Source organism: Talpa europaea (genome assembly GCF_964194135.1).
Source record: "Talpa europaea genome assembly, chromosome: X".
In the NCBI taxonomy this organism is placed as follows: domain Eukaryota; kingdom Metazoa; phylum Chordata; class Mammalia; order Eulipotyphla; family Talpidae; genus Talpa; species Talpa europaea.
Genome location: NC_140081.1, coordinates 34338048 through 34359554, shown reverse-complemented (window position 1 = coordinate 34359554; position 21507 = coordinate 34338048). Strand labels below are relative to the sequence as shown.

At 42.8% G+C, this 21507-nt stretch overlaps 1 pseudogene across 1 annotated transcript in view; it reads left to right on the top strand.

Moving 5' to 3' along the window:
- The first annotated feature begins 1582 nt into the window (after window positions 1-1582).
- Window positions 1583-21507, top strand: part of LOC311187523 (protein LSM14 homolog B-like) — a 33761-nt pseudogene continuing 13836 nt past the window's right edge. Inside the window, exon 1 of the transcript in view lies at window positions 1583-1751. The product of the transcript in view is annotated as a protein LSM14 homolog B-like (transcript). The remainder of the gene's footprint in view (window positions 1752-21507) is intronic.

Genomic DNA, 21507 nt, shown 5'->3' with positions numbered 1-21507 from the left:
GGAGCCCAGTCAGAGAGTAGTGTCATTTGGGGATGAAAGGTGGAAAAACACCTCTGTAGGTTCACACTACGGGGAATCAATGGCTGTGCATATCCTAACAGCCCTGTGAAAATACTCCCGTGAGGTCTCAGAGCAATGGGATAATTTCTAGGGGTGTCTAGTTCCCCGAGCACTTACTGCAACTTACACAGCGGTGCGTACCCAAGCAAACCTGGGTACAAATGCTCCACCCAGCCCAGAATGTGTATGCCCCATAATGTTCAAACGATCTTTTGTGGGGCTCACTTGATAACAACACAAGAGAGGCAGTTGTTAGCCACATGTTAGAAATCAGAAAACGCAAGTTAGGGGGAAGGAGGCTGGTCACCAAGGGGTCTTGGATGTGACCGAGGCCCAAACACCCAGTCCTCAAATGCACACCCATAATTGGAAAAACCACGGAATCTGCGAAGCCCAGTAAAGACCCTTGGTGATTTACTGAGAAACTGCTCCCCTGGGAGTGCTGGTCCAGGGATGAGGGGGATGCTTTAGGGAAAGGAGGTTGGAGCTGTGCACGAGTCTGGGCAGTAGCCAACAGCAGGTGACGGCATAGAGCACCACCAAAGAAACACTGTGGACAATGCACGGTATTGCCAGAAAATGAATTTTCAAAACAGCCACAAGACAATCCCATTCATGAGCCTAGCTGCCATCACCTGTCCCCCTAGCTAAAGTAGTTCCTAGAAAATTTCTCTGTCTCCAATTGTAGTAACACTCTAATAACACCAAAGAGAGCAAAGGGGAAATGTCGGTATGAAACATCTGGTGGAGGGAAGAGAAGGATAATGCAATGTTACAGGGGAAGTTCAGGGTGATGGCAACATACTTCACTCAGTTATTTGACTTATTTTCAGCCTGCATTTACTGAGACCCGCTTGGCTCCTGTCCCTGTGTAGGTAGACCCAAGTGTTAAATCTGCATGACACGGGCACAAATTGAATGTCAACAATAACAAAAATGGATTTGAAGACATCGGCTGTGAGTAGACGTTGGGTTCATCGTGGGTCTAGAGGAACAGTACCTCATGGTCACCAGAGGCGAGGGGAGGAAATAAATTTGTTGTTTTGAAGTTGGGCAGGCAGAGGCAAATAATGAAATAATTTTCCTGTGTTGGGCATGTGAATTGTAGCGTTGGTTACCAAATAGGAGGAGAGGGAAGTTTCTCATTGAAGAAGAACTCCTTCTAATAAATGCAGGGAGGCAGATAGAACTCAGACATCTGCACTGAAACTTCAGTGAGAGGAGCGCTCTAGGCACTGAGCACCGATGTCTGCTCCCCTTACAGATACCAAGGACAACCACGCGGTGTGGATTCCTGATGGGCTAAGGCAACACTATCTTTGGGATGTTCTTGCCAAAAAGTGAGGACTGGACGAGAAGGAGAATGTACATCAAACTCCCTGCGTGCATGGCAGGGCTCACTTCGCTGTGGTGGCTGAGGACTCCTGCACTGCATGCATGTCCTTGAGGACACCTGCCAGTTTCCCATCCAGCTCACCGGGCAGAGCGGGGTGGCACGGGCCACTGCCAGGCACAGGAGGGAATGGACAACCACCCCCTGACATTTGGGGAACGTGCTGGCCTTGACTGCATTGGAGCAATCCTGAGCCCCACCTGGGGTTGGGCATGTCAGTCCTACAAAGTGACCATTTTTCTCACCATCACGCACAGTTACGAAAGGCGGTTGGGTCCGAAATCAACAATTCCAGTGGGTAAGAGAGGCAGGGTCCCCAAGGTTCCAAACAGTCAAGGCTAAGGAGTGAGCATGCACTGAGGCAGGGAGCTCACGAGGACTGAGCCACAGACTGTTTCCAGTACTTCCGGCTGCTACCGTGTTCGGTGCTCACACAGGCCTCTAGAGGAGCTGACCGCGTTGTCTTCCTGTTAGGCAGCAGGGACCAGAGGCTCCCAGAGGAGGGGTGAGGTGGCGTGATCGGAGCTGCAGTGGGGGCTCGAAGGCACATTCTTTTCCCAGCGGAGAGTCAGAGCCCTGTGTCTGGCTGCCCAACTGACCAGGGCAGCAGAACCAGAGGAGGAGAAGAAGTCCACTCTTTGCTCAGCATGGCACTCGGATTTTCCATGAGAGAAAGATAGTGGAAGTGGTCGCAGAAATGGGGCCGACAGAGGTGCAGGGCCCATGCTACCTGTTTGTAGCTGAATTGTGTTCCCTGAAACATGGTACCTCAGACTATGACTGCTCTGGATATTTGGTCTTGAAAGCCTGATTACGTTGATATGAGGCAGGTAGGTGGGCCCTACTCCAATCTGACCAGTGTCCTTAGAGGAACAGGTGATGAGGACACCTGGAAGAAACCAGGGTCCCGGGAGCACAGAGAGCCCGGCAAGTGAGGGGGCGGCGGAGGGTGCCCACCTGCAAGTCAAGGAGAGAAGCCTCGAGAGAAACCAGCACTGCTGGCACCGTCACCTTGGACTTCTTTACTCAACAGGGGCGAGAAGATAAACATGTGTGGTTCAAGTCTCCAGCCTGTGGTATTTTGGTGTGGTAGTCCTTGCGAAGTGAGCCACTGCCCCAAGCCGCCCCCTGCACCACAGCGGTTCTGCACAGCCGGACTGAATGTGGTTGTGGGACCAGTCACTCGAGCTTGCAGGGGCAAGGTGTGCAGGGACTTCCTCTCTTCAGGGAAGCTGTGTGAGGCCTGAGGGACAAACCATCCATTCTCAGCGGTGGCTGCCAAGGGGGTGGGTCTGCCAGCAGGTCTGGCCCTACTTGCAAGGAATGAGGCTGGGGTGCATTTGGTCCCATGAGCACCTGGGAACCCACGTCAGGCCCTGCCAGAACATCAAAGTTCCCAGAAGACCTTCCTTTTCCCCTTCTCTCCACACCATGGAGTTTCCATTCATGGAGGCTGAGAACTGCTCTCTCATGTGGCACATTTGCCCTCCCACCATTTTCACCAAACACCAGAATTTTGTGATTCAATGCCCCAATTGTCCTTCATCGCCACCCTTTAAGATTTCGGGTCCAGAGGCGTGGGTCCTGCCGGGTGACAGCTCCCCGCCCCCTAGTGCAGTGGATGCACGTGGCTCCTCACCTGGGCTTGACTGAAGTGTGAGAATGTTCTGAAGAACACGTGCACGGGGAGAGATCTCGGTCCTCAAACAACTCAGGATCGAAGTCTGTATGTTTTAAAAAGATACCACTCATTGTTTAACGGATGATTTTGCATGTCACATCACAGAGACATCATAATCCTGCACACGCGCCAGTCAACATGTAACTTTTCCTCCTTCCTCTGAAAACTTACTGTGGTTGTAGGAAACTTTCTCTAGGGAACCACGGCTCTGCTCGGTGGATACTTCATGTTCCACCTATAGTTCACTACGCGTTCATTCAGATGAACATGGAAACCTTGATCTTCCTTGCTGTTTCTGTCCTTTACAATGCGGGGCGGGGTGTTTAACCTTGAAAACATATGAAAAGCTTCAAGTGTTTCAAGAAACACTGTTCTGCACATAATGGATACTAGATAAAAAAGGGCCAGGGCAGAGAACTGATAGTGGGTTTCTTTCTATATTAACTCTTTTATCTTGTTGATCGTTGCTTGTTATGAGCTCTACTAGTCATAAACTAGTTATAAACTCTATTTTGCAATAGGTGAAGCAAACCCTTTAGATACCCAGTTGAGAAAGGACGAGTGAAAGAGTGGCCTGGGGCTATTGTTGGAAATCACCTTCGTGTATATCAGAAAGGGGTCACCTCAGGGATAGAAATGGCGAGTATGAGTGTCCACAGAGATGGACTGGTGGGGGAAAAAGAACTTTTTTTTTTTTCCTTCCCCTCCGGAGGTGGCTGAGTTTCTTTGGTAAGGGCTCAGGGGAGCATACAGCTTCTCTGCTCTGATCCTGAAGCAATTTACCATTAAGGAAAAAACCTTCACTATTAAAGGTTTGAGACACCAGGCAAAAACGTTTCTTATCTCTCTTAATTTAATCCTGAGTAGAAAGTGAATGGTTTGGATGAAATCACCCCCTAATCTTTTCTGTTCTGTGGAATGCAGACATCTCACTCCTGTATTTAAACACCACCTCTATTACTTTGTAGGCTTGTGCAGAGGTGGGTGGGGGAATCTGTGATCTTTGCCACGACATTTTCCTAAGATATGGGATATGTGATTAAAGAGACATACAACAAATTATGCACATCCACACCTACAGCAGGCTACTGTGGTGAGCTCCAAATATTTCTTACCAACATTTGGAGGAACATGGAGACCTTGATCTTTCTTGCTATTTCTGTCCTTTACAAAAGCTGGGTGGTTATCCTTGAAAACATAGTGCCAAGGGAATGAACTGAGACCAAAAAAAAAAAAAAAAAAAGACCAATATTGTATGCTTCCAGTTATGTAAAATGCCTACAATAAGCAAATCCATAGAGAGAGAATGTAGATGAGAGGATACCAAGGGCAGGATGGGAGGGGAAAGGGGCAGTTCATGTCCAGCTGTATGGAATTTCTGGTCAGGTGTTGAAAAAAGTGGTGGAAGTAATGTTGATGGTTGCATAATGTTGTCAGTTGATTGGATGCCACTGAGTTGTATGCTTGAACATGGATAAAATGGCAAATTTCACGCTGTATATATTTTACCATGATTCAACATTCTTAAAAATCTTATTATTATTATTATTTTTAATCAGGAGACACTGATTTCTGAAGGGAACCTGGTCAGATGTGCCAACTAGAAAGGCTACCAAATCGGTCCCTAGACCATGATTTTAGAGACCAGGCCAACTGGCCGACACACAGCAAGGGCGGCACAGTTATGAAATGGCACTTAATGCCTTAGTCTGTCCTTGTCCCTACTACATGCAGGTGTATCTCTGAGGTCTGGGGACAAACCCTAAATATCTCTCAGCTTTCTGCTTGCCCTAAGCCTGACCCTTCTCTCTATTTCCCCCTCATCTTCTGCTCTTCCAAACTGCTCCTGTGTTCAAATGCTGAATCCTTGATTGTGTGACTGAATTTTTCATTTCAGAATCTACCTATTAGATTGATAAGAAGTTACAGAATTCGGATGATATCCATTTTGTCATCCCTATTCTTTTTCTAGTAAGTATCTTCTGTATAAATTTGTTTTAGCCTTTATCTCTACATTCTACAGACACATTCAAATAAAATATAAAGAACCCAAAACAATATCACCAGTAATCATGTATGACTCCTTAGAGTCATCAAGCATATTCATTATGCAATGCATATATAGGTGTGTTTTTGAATGACATAATCATTTTCTTACATTGTTGTTAATTTTTTGAGTGTAGGATTTCTCTGCTGAGATGTAGTCACTGTAGTTCTCCTACCATCAAAGCACTCATAAACCTCCACTGTAGTCCATTATGTCCCTTCCCAGTCCCTGCCTGCCATTAATGTTTTCCCCTCCCCCTTCCCTCCTGGATGACTCAGATCTATGGTCAGCTTTCAAGGGTTTGTTTTAAGATTTGTCTTTGTCTTAGACTTTGTTTGGTTTCTCTATATTCCGTGTATAAGTGAAACCAGCTGGAATTTGTCTTTTTCCTTTTGACTTATTTCGCTGAGCATAATCCCTTCCAGCTCCATCCATGTTGCTGCAAGTGGCATGAGTTTATCTTTTTTTGATTGTTGAGTGTATCCCATTGTGTATATATATTGCATCTTCATCACTCTTCTGTTTGGGGGCATTAAGTTTGTTTTCATATTTGGCTACAGTGAATAGTGCTGCAATAATCATAGGAATGCAGGTTGCCTTCTGAATTAGTGTTTTTGTGTTCCTTGGGTAGGTATGTAGGATGGGAATTTCTGGGTCCTACGGTAGATCCATTTTTATTCTTTTGAGGCATTTCCATGCTGCTTTCTATAGGGGCTGGATTAGTCTACATTCCCAGCAACAGTGTAAGAAGAGTCCTTTTACTCCGCAATCTACCAGCACTTGTTTCTGGTTTTTATATTATTATTATTGTTATTATTATCAGTCATTCTCACCGTTGTGAGTTGGCATCTCATTGTGTGCTTTTGATTTGCATTTCCCTGGTGGTAAGTGATGATGAACATTTTTTCATATGTCTGTTGACCATCTGTATGTCTTCTTTGGAAAAATGTCTCTTTAACTCTTCTGCTTAATTTTGATGAGTTGTTTGTTTGTTTGTTTGTTTTGTTGTTGAGTTGTTTGAGCTCCTTGCAGGTTTTTGATATCAGTCCCCTTTGGGATGTATGGTGAGCAAATATTTTCTCCCATCGGGTTATTTCTCTTCATTGTGGTACTGTCACTTTCACTGTGCAAAGCCTTCTCTGTTCAATGTAATCCTAGATGTTTGCATTCTCCTTTGTTTTCCTTGTTGCTAGAGGTGGATCCTCAAATATGTTTTAGTTTATAACAAAGAGCATTTTGCCTCTGTTTACTTCTATGTATTTTATGGTTCAGGTTCTACATCAAAGTCTTTTATCCATTTTGAAGCAATTTTCACGTATGGTATGAAAGAGAGTGGTCTAGTTTCATTCTTCTGCGTGTGGCAGTCCAATTTTCCCAGCACCATGTATTAAAGAGGCTTCCCTTATTCCAGTGCATATGGTTTTTGCTCCTTTCTCATAGATTAGTTTCCATGTATGTGTGGTTTTGTTTCCAGGCACTCAGTTCTACTCCATTGTTTGGTAAGTGTATTTTTGTTCCAGTACGATGCTGTTTTAATTATTATAGGATTACGGTATAGTTTGAAGTCTGGAAGCACCATTTTCCCCCTTTTGAGTCAGGAGATCTGTGGATATTCAGGGTTTCTTGTGGCTCCACATGCATTTCAGTAATAACTGTAGTACTACTTTGAAGAATGCATTAGGATTCTCATTGGGATTGAATTGATCTGTAAGTTGCTTTGGGTAGGATGTCTTCCATACTTTTGACCTAAGGTCATAATTTCATCTTACTCTGCCAGACTCCAGCTCCGGTGAACAGACTTGAGAGACGAATCTGATTGAACCGAGGAAATAAAGAAATGACAGACACAAAATAGAGTTTAAGAGAAGCAGGAGCCAGGGGACGCAAGGCCTCTCATTCATGCTCAAGCTTCCAGAGGGCCCGGTGCAACTCATTTTTATTGATACAAACCACCACCCTCCCTCCTGGTTAGTTACTAGACAATGAATCATCCCCTTAGCATTTGGCCTTGTCCAGACACACATGTGCCACCAAGGTTCTACGCTATCGGGTTATTCTGTTTCTTTTCTCATCTAGTTTGTCCCCCAGACATAGTTTTTGTAGACACAAGAAAGAACACCCTGATCTGCACACGGGCCAGTCCTCCCACCCATGTCGATCAGTCTTTAAGCCATGCCCAGTCTTCCAGCCATGACCCTGCTGTTTTCCATGTCTCAGCACTGTACGCCATAGGGGGCTACAACAATATTCTATGTCTGATCATCCCAATAACGGGATCTTTTGTGTATCTTCTTGTCCTCCTCCTCGTTGCCCTCCAACTCATCTTCTTCCTCATTCTCCACTTCCTCCTCTCCTTCTTCCTTCTCCTCTTCTTCTTCTTCATCTCCTTCTTACTCTTTCTCACTAAACTTGTATTTTGCTCTCTGTTGCTTGTTCTGCCAGATATATATCAGAATACATTTTGGTGAAACTAAGGCAGAAAATCACCATTGGAAGGTCATGCAACCCTGAAATTTTCACATAACAATCTGACATAAAGAATAAAAACAGTAGGTGAATCATTTTGCACATGAGCTAACTAGGGAAGTTTAATGGCTATTTTAGAGAGTTTGATTGGATGTGAGCTTCAGTCAACCAAAAACAGAAAATCAAAGGCAAATGCACTGGGCTTGTAAGCTAAATCTGCACAAACCTTGAAAGTCAAGTGAAAGAGTCATCAATACAATCAACATCATTAAGGTAAACATAGAGGGTTGGAAAATGATGAGGGATTTCCAAATTTGAGGTTTCCCATGCTAAGCATTAGTAGAGAATTTATGGAGGAGCCTAAAAATATCCACAGTAGAACCACCACAGGATCAGCAATTCCCCTTCTGGGGATTTTTCTGAAGAGATGAAAACACTAATTTGAAAAGATATATGCACCCTGAATTTCACAGCTGCGTACTTTACAATAAAAAGCAAAGACATGAACATAACATGTCTCCATCAGAAGATGAAAGATATGATATTTCATGTCTTTATCTATTGTAACACACACACACACACACTTGAAGACTGAACCCCATTAATAAAGAATAAAATCTTAACATTTGTGACAACATGAATGGAACTTGAGAGTATTATGATAAGTAAAATAGCAAAAGACAAATATAGTATGATTTCATTTATTTATATGTGTAGGTTAGGAAATAACACAAATACACAAATGAAAAAAATCCAAAACTCATAGGTGCAGAAACAAATTATGTTTGTTAGAAGGGTGGGGATGAGAAGTGGGAGAAAAAGATGAACAGGAATAAAGGTTACAAGCTTTCAGTGTTAACATAAATGGTTCACAGGAATGTAATGTACAGCTGGAAACTATAGTCGATAATATTATTGAAAAATCATGTTTGGGTAGTGGTGATGGTTGTACGACAATGGGAACATGCTTAATGCAACCAAATTATAAAAGCACAATTGGCTACAACAGTAAATTTTATGTCATGTATATTTTACCACAAAAATATAAGACTATCTAAAGGAACCGAAAATTAAGATTATGGTATGACATTGCAATTCTAAAAAATCTTGGAAGGGGTTGATTTATAGGGTAAGTGGAGTAAGACTCACTTGTACCTGAAATCCTCCCCAAATTCAAATAATCGCCTCGGGATTATATGAACAAACAAACATAACACGAGAGGAAAAGACAGAAAGAAGTAGGCATGTAGGGGACTTAAAGACCAGGTGAGGCATGTAGGGGACTTAAAGACCCACACTGAATGTAAAGTGGTCCAGCCACTATAGAAAGCTGTATGGAGGTTCCTCAAAATGATAAAAATGAATCTAACATATGATCCAGTGTTTCCACTCCTAGAAATCTATCCAAAGGACACAAAAACACTAATTGGAAAGGAAACCTGCACTCCTATGTTTATTGCAACATTATTAACAATAACCAGACTATGGAAACAACCCAAATGCCCCCAAGCAAATGAATGGCTCAAGAAGACATGGTATAGATACACAATGGAGTACTACACAGCAATCAGAAAAGATAAACTCATGCCATTTGCAGCAACATGGATGGAGCTAGAAAGGATTATGCTCAGCGAAAAAAGGCAGAAGGAAAAGATAAACAGTGGATGGTCTCTCTTATATTTGGAATACATGAAGCTGAACAAAGGGTCAGGAAAAAGATAAAAGCTGCAATCTGGCCCTAGATCTGAGGCATCCAGCAGGGGAAGGGGAGGGAGAGGGATCAAAAATGGGAGGGAAGAGCACAAGAGACTCTGGTGATGGATCATGGGTGCAATGGTGGTAGAAGTACAAGAACTACACCTGAGGGGAGAAATCAAATACTGTTCAAAAACTATCAACAAGGTAACAATATAAATTAATAAATTTAATTTAAAAAGAAATAAAAAATATAAAGACCCACGGACTGGTTAATTTGTTGAATTTTTGTTTTAACACTCACATGGAGAAAATCAAGGTGCAACAAGGAACACCAAATCACAGTCAAAAAAAAGGGAAAAAAAGTAAGAAAATGAGAAAATATGAAATAAATGTAACCTAAAGAAAAAGGGCTGCTGTCAGTGTGTATAGGTGTGCAAAAGTGGAAACCCAGTGGTGCCACAGGGAGAGATGAATACCACATGGAAGTAGCAAGCTGCAGTCCCTGGGCAGCACAAGAGGTAACCCAGTACCGTGTGGCAGGAACACCCAGTCACACCCAAAATCAAAGTCACAGCCGGCTCCACACCCACAAAGCATCACTATAGTTGTTCCTCAAGTGCTGACCATCTATGCCCTTTTCAGCATGACCACAGGTGCACCACTAACCGGTGCAGGCGACTGCAACAGGCCACCTGTGTCCTCAGGGTCCACTCAGTGTGGAAGGTGACCCAAGACCACTGTACCTCTGTCATCCACCAGAAGACGGCCAACTGACACGAGGCTCGTGACATTCTGCTCAACACGAGAACACTCTGGTCTGGCTTTTCTGAGATCCTCATCCCGCACCAGAAGCGAATCCTGTGGGTGTCTCTCAACACTGCACCCAGTGGCAGACAGACACCCTGGCCTAGAGCTCCTAAATGCTCCCAGCAGTAGCAGGTTCCTCACGTGGCTGCTTCCTTCCCTTGGACATACTGGCATATAGAGAACGGGGAAGCCAGTGGTACTGGGTGAATTGTCCAGAAAGAGATGCTCTGTGTTCTGTGGGTCCTGAACCTCACACCCCCACCTGAGGACAGCAGGTGGCCTGTGGAAGCCCTCCCTGCCCCTGCAGTCACCTCTAGCAACAACCTAGCAGGAACTCCATTGGAGACACAAGGACAGAGGATGCCAGGAATGCATTGCAGAGGCTCATTAAGTAAATGTCATCAGGAGGACAAACTGTGAGAGGCCAGAAGTGACAGGGCAAACATTGACACAAGGTAACTTCCTGTAAAAGGACACAGGGTCTCTTTACATAATAATCAAAATATGTAGCACACTACTAAAAAAATCATTCTTTGTGACTGCAGTCTGGAAGATTACAACTTGAATGAGAAAAAGCAATCAACAACACAAAGAGAGATGTATCAGATGTTGAGATGATGCTCAGATTTTGACGTGGACACTGTAAAACTGCTTGAACAAGTCATTATAGATTCATTACCGTGTAATAAATAAAAAGTTGAACACCTCTGCCAAGCTACAGATATTGTAGAAAGGATCAAGTGGAAATTACGAGGCTAAAAACTGCAATAACAAAAGGAAAAGTGACCTGAGGTCCTTAATGGAAAGCAGATGAGAGAAGATAGAGCCAATGAGCTCTAGCATAGATGAACAGGATGTGATGTGCTCATCTGGAAAACAGGGGATCACAAGCAAACAAAAAAGCTGACAGAGACTTTGTGAGCTGTGGGGAGAAAACAAATGGCCTAACATTTTGATCATCAGGGTTCCAGAAAGAGCCTCAAAATCAGTAATATCCAATTCAGATATAACATGAAATTTGGAATTATCAGGCAGGTGATTAGAAAAGCTCTGATTAGTACATTAAGATTTTAGTGGAAAAATTGGTAGCAGGTAAGGATACATAGGTGGTGTAGGCAGTTAGATGGAAACTAAGAGAGAATACAAAGGGAATGCCAGAATTCACACGACCTTAGGAGCTGTGACACGTGTCCTTGATGGGGTTATCGGTAGATGTGTCCTGCCCAAGGACAAAGTCAGTAACCTGGTTGGGCCAACAGAAACTTCCCAAGTGAAGCTCAAAGAGGAAAAGAAGAAAAACATCCAGATTAGAACATCTGAGAACCGTGGGACAACTTCAAAAGATCTGAGGTACACAAAATTGGAGAAGTCAGAGACAACAGAGCAGAGAAAATATTTAAATGCACAGTGACTGTGAAATTTCCAAAGCTAGTGATAGGCCATGCTCAACCATCCAGAATGGTCACAGGATACCATGATATTAACCCCAAAAGCTTCCTCAGGTGGTATCACTTTCAATGTGCGGAAGAGAAAAGACAAGGGCAATCTTCATAGAGCCCAGAAAACAAGATGATGAGAAAAGAAACCCTCCACAGTTTCACAGGAAAAAGGAGAAAAAACTAGTGGACTTTTTACCCATCACCAGAGTAGCAAAACATGAGTACCCAGGACAGCGCTAGGGTAAAAAAGTAAAACTGAACCATTTAGTCAACATGCAATCAGCACCTATCTAACAAAATTATCCTTAAGAAATGCAGTCAATACTTTCTCAATGATATTTTAAAAAAATGAGGAAGTATAATCAAGTTAGATGGGAAAAGATTTTATTCAGGAGGAAAGAAAATGACTTAGGTCAGAATGCGAATGGACCTAAAGTAAGGATGTGGGTCAGTGAAGGAATTAATAAAAGTAAAATTAATTAATCTTTTAATTTTCAGAATCTTAATTGATGTAAAAATAACTGCTTCAACAAATGAGCAACAACATGTCTGTTGATGACAGCGGGGGGATGAGGGAGATGAATGACAGTGATGTGTAAAGGACAGGAGTGCTCTGTTATTCATTATAACCCCTGGGGAACCACTAAAGCAATTACAAGTTGATATACCCCAAATCAACAGAAGGGAATCAGAAACGAACACTAGAAAGTACCCATGTAAGCTGGGGAATGCAAACAAAGGAATACAGGAAAGAAACAAAAAGCAAAAGAAGGTAAAAAGTAAAATGGTAGTTGAAGACCTAACCAATGAATATTTACCTTAGCTGTAAATTCTGTAGACACACCAATTCAAGACAGAGGTGGACAGAATTGATGATATAAGAAATGTAAGAAATATAAGAAATGTATATAAGAAATATACATATTTCTTATATAATAAATCTTATATAAGATATAAATATATATATTTATTATATAAGAAATATATCTTATATATTTCTTATATAAGAAATATATCTATATCTTATATAATATAAGAAATGTATTCCAATGACAACTACATAGTTTGATGAAAATAGCTTTATGGGGAAAATGAGATGTTAACATTAACAATTTTTTTTAAAGGGTTGGCTTTATTGGTGCAAGAGAATGTGTAGTTCGAAGCAATGAAGTTATACTAGGCACAGGTGGCCAGGTTACTTCAAAGCACCAGGACAAATCCAGCAAGAAGTCTCAGCCGTCATAAATGTGTATGTGGCCAGAGCCAGTCTTGGAACCACATCAAACTAAATACGACAGAGCTGAAAGGAGTAATGGAAAAATCACAATTATACTTGGAAACTGGAGACTCTATCATCAGGAATCAATAACACTGAGTTCTCATTGGATTACAAAGAAAATCGAGTGCATGCTGACTCCCAAGACAGATCTATAGCCAATGGTTCATAAATGTGAAAGATAAACACTTAAAAGGACACACTTAGCTAAATGCTGCAGAGTGGATGATCCTACAGTGAACTCATGGACACACCGTGAAGTCCCTTTCCCTGGACAGACTTCTGTACACCCTGTCGAACCAAATCACGTCCATGTGAGTCACCGTAACCCGTGGCCTATGGAATCCAAGTGGTAAGTCTTTAAGCGTAGGCTGCAGAAATAGAAGCAGAAACAGTGAAGAAGGAAACACACAATGAATCATTTTATCAAAGTGTTGCAGTGGTGCTGTGAAAGTGGGTAAAAGGAGTAAAGTCACAAATTACTGATTCCAGGATTGAGAGGCTGGTCACATCACTAGAGGCTAAAAATGGATAAACTTGAAAATTTAGAGGATGTGGACAGTAACGTGTAACTTAATAACCAGGGGAAATGTGGCCCAATACCTTCATAAAGAAATCCCGTCCACACTTAAATAAGAGATAATTATTTAATTATCTCTGTGATGCGAATTGTCCACTGTGATGTGAGTTTGAGAGAACACAGATACAGGGCACCCACACACCTGTGTTTTATGAAACACATGTGGGTCCAAACTAGAAGAGATTAAATCGCAAACCAATTTTCCCATCAACATAGATGAAAGTATCCTAAGCAGCATACTGGCCGAAAAGCCACCAACATGCAATTGATGGCATATCCTGACCAACTTGGGTTTACCCAGGAAAGCAGGATTTGGCTCACCTAAGAAAATGGAAGAATGCCCTTCACCTACTTCACAGAGTAAGGAGACAAGCAAGTAAAAAATATCATCGCCCCAACAGATGTAGAAACGTATGCTGTTAAAAGTCAATGTTCATTTGGAATGAAACAACTTTCTAAGAAGATAAGAAAAAGAGTGGAAGAGACGGAGAGATTTTTAGATAACTCTTGGAATGAACAGGATCTTTTTAGGTAGTTGACGAAGGAGAATTGTATTTTTAAAAAGGATGATAGTGTCATGTGCAAAAACGTTCTCCCAGTCGGTGGGGTTTCTCTTTGTTTTGGTTATTGTCTCTTTTGCTGTGCAGAAGCTCTTTAATTTGATGTTGTCCCAGCTGTTGATCTTTGCCTTCACTATCACTGCTTTGGGTGATGTGTCTGTAAAGATGTCTTTGAGGTGCATGTCATGTAGTGTTTCGCCTATATTTCCTTCTATGTATTTTATGGTGTCAGGTCTTATGTCTAGTTCTTCAATCCATTTTGAGTTGGTTTTTGTGCATGGGGTGAGGTAGTAGTTGAGCTTCATTCTTTTCAATGTAGAGACCCAGTTTTCCCAGCACCATTGATTGAACAAACTTTCTTTGCTCCAGTGCATATTCTTTGCTCCTTTGTCAAACATCAGTTGACCATAAGTCTATGGGTTTATTTCTGGATTTTCTATTCGATTCCATTGGTCTGTGTGTCTGTTCTTGTTCCAATACCAGGCAGTTTTGATGATTATGGCTTTGTAGGATAGTCTGAAGTCTGGGAGTGTGATGCCTCCATTCTCTTCTCTTTTTTTTTTTTTCAGGAGAGCTTTGGCTCTTCGGGGTTTTTGGTGATTCCATATGAATTTCATCAATAATTGTTCTATTTCTTTGAAGAATGTCATAGCTAAGATATGGAAACAACCCAAATGCCCAAAAACAGATGACTGGATCAAGAAGATGTGGTACATATACAGAATGGAATATTACTCAGCAATCAAAAAAGATAAACACATGCAGTCTACAACAACATGGATGGCGCTGGAAGGGATCATGCTCAGCGAAATAAGCCAGAAAGAAAAAGAAAAATACCGGATGTTCTCACTCATAGCAGGAATTTAGAAAACCTAAATAAGAGACCAGGAAAAAAACTAATCCATGCAAAGTAATAATCAAAATCAACAAGCAACTATAAACCAGAGACACACTGGGGTGGAGGGGGATTAGGGAGGGGTGGGGAGAGGAAGAAGTAGAGTCAAAATAAGGGGGGAGATGCAATTGTGTGGGGAATATAACCAAAATGAAAATGCATACATTGTACAAAGATGAAAACTGATGTAAGAATTATATAAAATAAAATATTAAAAAAGCAAGTGAAAACCAAAAAAATAAAAATAATAAAAAGGATGATAAATTTGAGTACATGAAAATTGAAAATGTATTCAGCGACCTAAATCTCCATAAAATACAGTGAACACTCAATGGCAAGGTTTTGACAAGTATGTGTTCCCCACTTCTCAAAGGGACGATTTCCCTAAAGGGAAATAGTGTCTTACTGATCCACCTTTGCAAGGAGGAGCCGTGAGAACCTACCGTTTGGGGTGACACCAGCTGCTGTAACAGATGAACTCCGGAACCTTAGTGGCTGGCACTTGACATGATCCTTGCCCAGTGAAGCTCAAAGGGACGCGCGGCTCGGGGGTTGGCTCTGCCCTGCTTTCTGAACTAATGCAGGGAGCAGGGCGGCAGCAGCTCTGCCTCCTTGCGGCCCGGCAGCGTGGGTTGCTCGGTGTGAACACCTTGCCAGCAGATGTGGCAGAAAGAATCGGAGGCGCTCACGGGAGACCGTGAGGAGCCGTGCTGGGCAGCGTGGGACGTCACTTAGGCCCACTTTCCCTGGCCAGGACTCGGTCCAGCAGTCACGATTACCTGCTGAGGCCTGGGGAACTTCGGGAGGAAAAGGGACCCGACTGGAGAAAGCCAGTCTGTCTGGACTATTACTGACGTGACACAAGGCTCACAGGAGGGACGATGCAACACGCCTGTACTTGTTCTAAACACTCCCAGCCTCGATAGTGAGAAGACGACTGTGTTGTGACCGCAGCAGGTGCCATCCATCACTAATCACATCACCACAGATGAAAACTTTGGAACACAGCGTCTGGTGAGGATGTGGGCAACTGAAACTCGCCGGCATTGTTAGTGCAGGTGTCAGCTGACTGACGCCTGGAAAGGGCCAGTTAGCAACACCCGTCGGGATTATGTGTGAATTTGCTCTTTTTCCAGAACCCCCACTTCTGTGAATTCATCCACTCGCTGTACTTACCCGCGTGCGGGATGCTGCTGCTTACAAGCGCTTTCAATGCAGCACCGCCGGCAACCACACAGGATGGGAAGGACGGAAGTGGCCCGCGGTAGCACACTTCCAGCTCCAGAAAAGAGAACAGACACGCACCCAGACACCGGGAGACCATGTGGCGACCAGTCATGGTTAAAAAATGAGAATATTGTTTAGCTTACTGCTCTTGCCCATTCTGGAGCTACACCGCTTGGGTCCAACCTGGCTCTTTCCCCTTATAGGCTTCCTACCTGCGGCAAGTCACTTGAATTCTGTGTTTAGGATTCTTTGTCATTAAATGAGGGCAGTGGCTCCTTCTTCGGGTTTGATAGGACTCATTTAATTAATGGCTTAAGGCACTAAAACAATGGCATGCCAGCACTCTGCAACCTTTGCCCTTCCAGGAGCACACAGAGAGTTCTCCAAGATACATCAGGCATGAAATAATGCAGGCTCAGAACACTGTGGTAGTAACACTCATATGTGCCAGCAGAGGTTGAAGTGTCTGTCTGAGTCTTGTGAGTCTGAGAGGAAGGACATCCAACAAGCTGGTGGGGAAGAGCGGTTGCCTCTGGGGAGGACACCTAGATTCTTCTGCAACTGGCGTGAGAGGAATACCTTGGATCACATGTTTGTGAAACCTTGGGATTTTATGCCATGTGTGTATGTGCCTCCTACTCATTTTTTTTTCTTTTCTGCTTGTCAAAGGCAAGAGCAGAATAGAAAACCCCCATGCACAGGCTCTGGAGCTGTGCAATCCTGAATGTGTCCACTTCTGTCCACATGGGTCCAGCTATTAGGATTAGTGCAAAATGAAAAGTGCCTTTTCTCACTCAAAAAGCAGGGAAAAGCTTCTCTCTTTTCTCCCCAAAGTTTCCCTTTTGACCTGTCATTGTGATTTCTGTTTGCTGTCAATTTAATATCCTGAAGGTCCTGGCAGGTGGTAAGGGGACCATCTTGTGACCTGGCACTCTCCACCCTGACCCTCCTACCCACACCCAGGCTGGTCCTGAGAGGGAGGAGTGCAGCACAGTGGCTTGTGCAAGAAATGGAGTGAGAGTCTGGGTAGAGGGCCGCTGAGACCCTGTCCAGTGAGTTCAGCAGGCGGTGGGGCTGGACTGTGGGAGGGCAGCACAGGATTCACTGGTCCATCAGACATCATTGGAGATCACATATCCCATGTAAAATGTACAGAATTTCAAGAATGCAACACTTTTCAACAAAACCAGTTACCTAGTCTTGGCAAAGGTTTGATGGGTTGGGCCTCCCCTGGTGGCACAGCGCTTGGGCACTGAGCTGCGAAGCTGCCTGCAGCCTCTGCAGCACCGGTTCAGTCCCTGTGGGCCGCGGGCAAGGGTCCCACATGGCACGACAGACCTCTCCTCCCATGTCTGCTGCTACCCTCAGCAGTGTATCTTGTCAGTCTATCTGTTCTGTTTCCCGCTCTTGCTCTGGTGAATTCTCTCACAGTTCTACTCTTCTGACTGTACCCAGTGCTTGTATAAATAAATAAATAAATCTTTAGAAAAAAAAAAAGGTTTTATGGGTGTGAGTACACTGGCTTTAGTCCCTTGAAGCTGGTCCTGCTACCAGGTCATTACTGTCTTCCATTAATTGACTTCTCTGGGGATTTATTCTATTCATTCGTTAGGTGCTTGTCAAATGCAAACAAACACACATAGCTTCCTTTGTGATTATTCAGTGTGATTTGATATTAAAATCCTTGGGATAGTGTCTGGTACATAGTAATAAAACATTACATATTGAGTATAATCACTACATTTTTATTGATCTAATTCATGTATGCTATTATATCAGAATTTATAATTATTAACCACTTATTAAAATAGTGAATGTATTTTATCATACATGCTAGCATCACAACCGACACAACCAAGGACCACACCAAATTAAACTATAGTATTCTTCCTTTTATATTAAGTAATGTTTCCCAGTCCATCCCTAAAACCCAAATATGCCTGCTGTCCCTTCCTCTGCAGATAATATCAGCAAGTTCAGAACAAACTATTTGAATGGTGAATCGTCTTGGGAAATGTTTATCCTGGTGAGGCACACTCCGTTCACAAAAGCTGGGTCAAATACCTGAGTTCCCATGGCAACCCAGTATCTCAGAGTGAGCAGGCTCCTATGCAGGGTATGGCAATCTGTCAGACGCAAACCTGAATGTTCATGAATGGTTTGGTTCCTCTCTTCTGGGTAATATGCTCTTCACACCCAGGTCCACACCCTGTCTACATAAAAACTACCTCTTAGAGTGTGATTTTCATGCTTTCATGGGGCACCAGTGCCCACAGGTTCAGGCATCATCCATGTCACCTGCTCAGAACACCCTCCTCTTTGCCTCCACCTATTCTTCCTTCCTTATAAAATTGGGTACTTCTCCTTTTCCCTCATCAATGTGCTACCATCCCTGAACACACTCTTCTCATCAGTTATTCCAGGGTGTGTTACATTCCCCTTCCACATTAGTAGGGTGATGGGGTGGGTGGTAGTTGGTGGGGGGAGTGTGAAAGCACAGCATATATATAGGCTGATGGCAGAGAATCATATATTAATATGACATAACACAGCAATTTGGTGTCAATTTTCTCCATGTAATGAGTCAGTTTCTCCAAATGTTGACCTTTTAAGAAACATTGTGTTGAGAGAAAAATGCGACTATTGGTCCTGAATATTCATTCATGTTTTGGCAGGGCTTTCGAAGAATTGAAAGCCTTAACTGCTCTTTACCCAAGAGATTTCTCAGCTGTATTTGTATTGAGCAATCCTGAGGGGTGAAGTAATAGCTCCAAAGGGCAGGATTGCTATTTTTCACTATAAAAACAATAACTCTCACAAGTTCAGGGTTTCTCCCCAAGAACAGGCCTCTTCATATATAGACATCCAGGTAAATCCATCTGCACTGCCTCCATGGAATTCAGCATAAACATAAAGCTCTGGCTACTGCTCTTACTGTGAGTCTTTGTCTTTCACCCAGGTGTCAGCATCCATCAGCCTGTGTCAAATTATCTTGTAAGCAGGATAAAATCTCAGACCTTCCATTCCTTTATACACAGATTTCACTCCTTTATTTCCCTTTGATTTTAGGATAAAGGTCAAGGTCAACTTTCTAACATGGTCTTCTAGGCCACTCATGGCCTCACCCTGCCTACCTACAGGCTCTTGTGGTACTTTCCCTCAAATATTTTTCTGTTTATCATCACAGAAAAGTAGGGCCAGACATCTGGCATTTGCCTGACATGTTGAACTAGGCCTCAGTGTTGCTGATAACATGGTGCTATACAGTGTTACTTTCCCGTTGGCAATCCAGTTAAATCACCCAACCAAAATTTAATTCTTATAATGGTTATTTCTAACATGTCTTCCTGAAACACATCCATAGTTTATTTCTCATATTGTGAGTTTCTTCTCTATAATGAATAATAACCCCAATTATTTAACTACCTGAGTATTTCTGCTGCTCTTTAACTGGATATTGACATATACAATGTCAGTTTTTCTATGATTTCATCAAACATGCTATTTTCTGTCTTACCATGGTAACATGCACCTAGTGTTCTGTCTACCTTTCCTCTTACTGCTCACCTCTGTAATACCCACAATTAATCAGATCCACACAGTATCATACATTTACTGTGTGTGTCCATGTTAGTTACAAATAATACAGACGTGAGCAGAACTAGATAGCATCCTATATTTCTTTCTGCTTACAGTTAAGTAGAGAAAATAAAATTGATCTAACATAATGTAATCTAATATTCTAATTCTAGAATGACTTAATTGCTCTGATAAGAGCACACTTCTTGTGAGTTCATGATAATAGGAGTCTAATCGAGACTTGGGAGTCAAAGACAGTTGAGTGGCTCTAACCCTGAAGTCTGAAGGATGAGCAGGACACTAATGACTTTTTGGTCCTGACTGCAGGTAGAGAATGTACATAGAACTTAAGGTTAGAGTAACTGCAACAGGTTCAAGGAACTGAAAAGGATTTTTTATGACTGAAGTATGAAGTCCAAGTAGGAGAGTGGTGTGAGATGGAGAGGCAAAGAAGTATAATGATTGAGTGCAATGGTTTGTGTAAGGAGAGTACTGCTTCGCCCTCAAGCAAAATTTAATTTTTTAACTTGTTTTAAAAGAATTTGCTCTGTGGCGAGGTATTGTGCTAAATGCTTTACATGATATTTAATTTTCACGGTAATCTAATGATAAAGAGATTATGATCTCCATTCTAAGAATGAAAAAGCAGAGGCTTGGAGAGTTTAAGTAACTTACCTAAAGGCACAGGGCACCTAAGTGGCAAGGTAAGATCCCCATGCCAGTGTGGTACCAAAGACTACGTACCTAACCATTGCAGTAATCCACATTGTTTCCCTTGAACTTCATTTACTCGATTCCTTCAATTCCGTGTGTACTTTCTAAATTACTCAAGGTAACCAAGGGAACACCTAAAAAAACAGACCTCCCAGCTTCCTAGAGGGGCAACTAAAGTGCTTAGCAGTGGAAGTTGTGGGAATTAGGGGCAACACTTCCGGGGGTGTGTGCCCTTTCTCTCAAGTGCTGGTGGGTTTGGGCTGCTCCTGCCAGAGTTTTTAAACACCTGGGACAGAGGATGGCAACGTGTCCTGAATTCTGAGATAGATCGTGGATGGTGGGCAGGGTGCAAGCGTGGGATTGGGAGTGCGGAGGAGGGGTGGATGTGTGGAGGTTTTTTCAGGCGACTTTTCCTAACTCCTTGTCGACAAGCTCAGAGATAGAATCACACTGTTTTTGTATAACAGGTAGATTTCTTCACAGGTTTATTCTCTTCAAAAGGGGGTACAGATGATGGGGGAGTTCATTGTTTGTAGTCCCTGGCCCGGGTTTTTCTGAGCTGTACTTAGAGGTGTGGACATCTGTCCAGATGGCGTTCCTGAAGGTGGCTTCTAGAATGTATCTCCCAATGCCCTATGAGCCTACATTTAGCAAGTCCTCTCTGGTAGACTGAGAACTGGCATCTGTCTGCCAAGACTGCCTTCATGTTATCTTACAGCCAGGAGGGTGCACACACATTATTCAAAAATAACGCTTGTGCCTCTTTTGTTTACTGCTCTTTCTCTAACATCTAGGACAGCTCTAATTTTATTCAATGAATGAAATAATAGTTCAAAGGATGAAACATTTATATGTTTAAATTATAGTAAGGAGATTGTGTGCTTGTGTGTTTTCTAAGTATTAAATCATTGTGATATATGATATCAGTTTTGCTGAACATTCTGTCTGCATTATAAATGACTGATGGAAGAACAGGGCTGATGTGGGTAGAACTTAACATTGTAGAGAATGTCAGACGTGACTGCCAGGGCTGGCCTGTGCAAACGGATAGATAGTGGTATGACTAAAGAAGGACCACGGAGGGA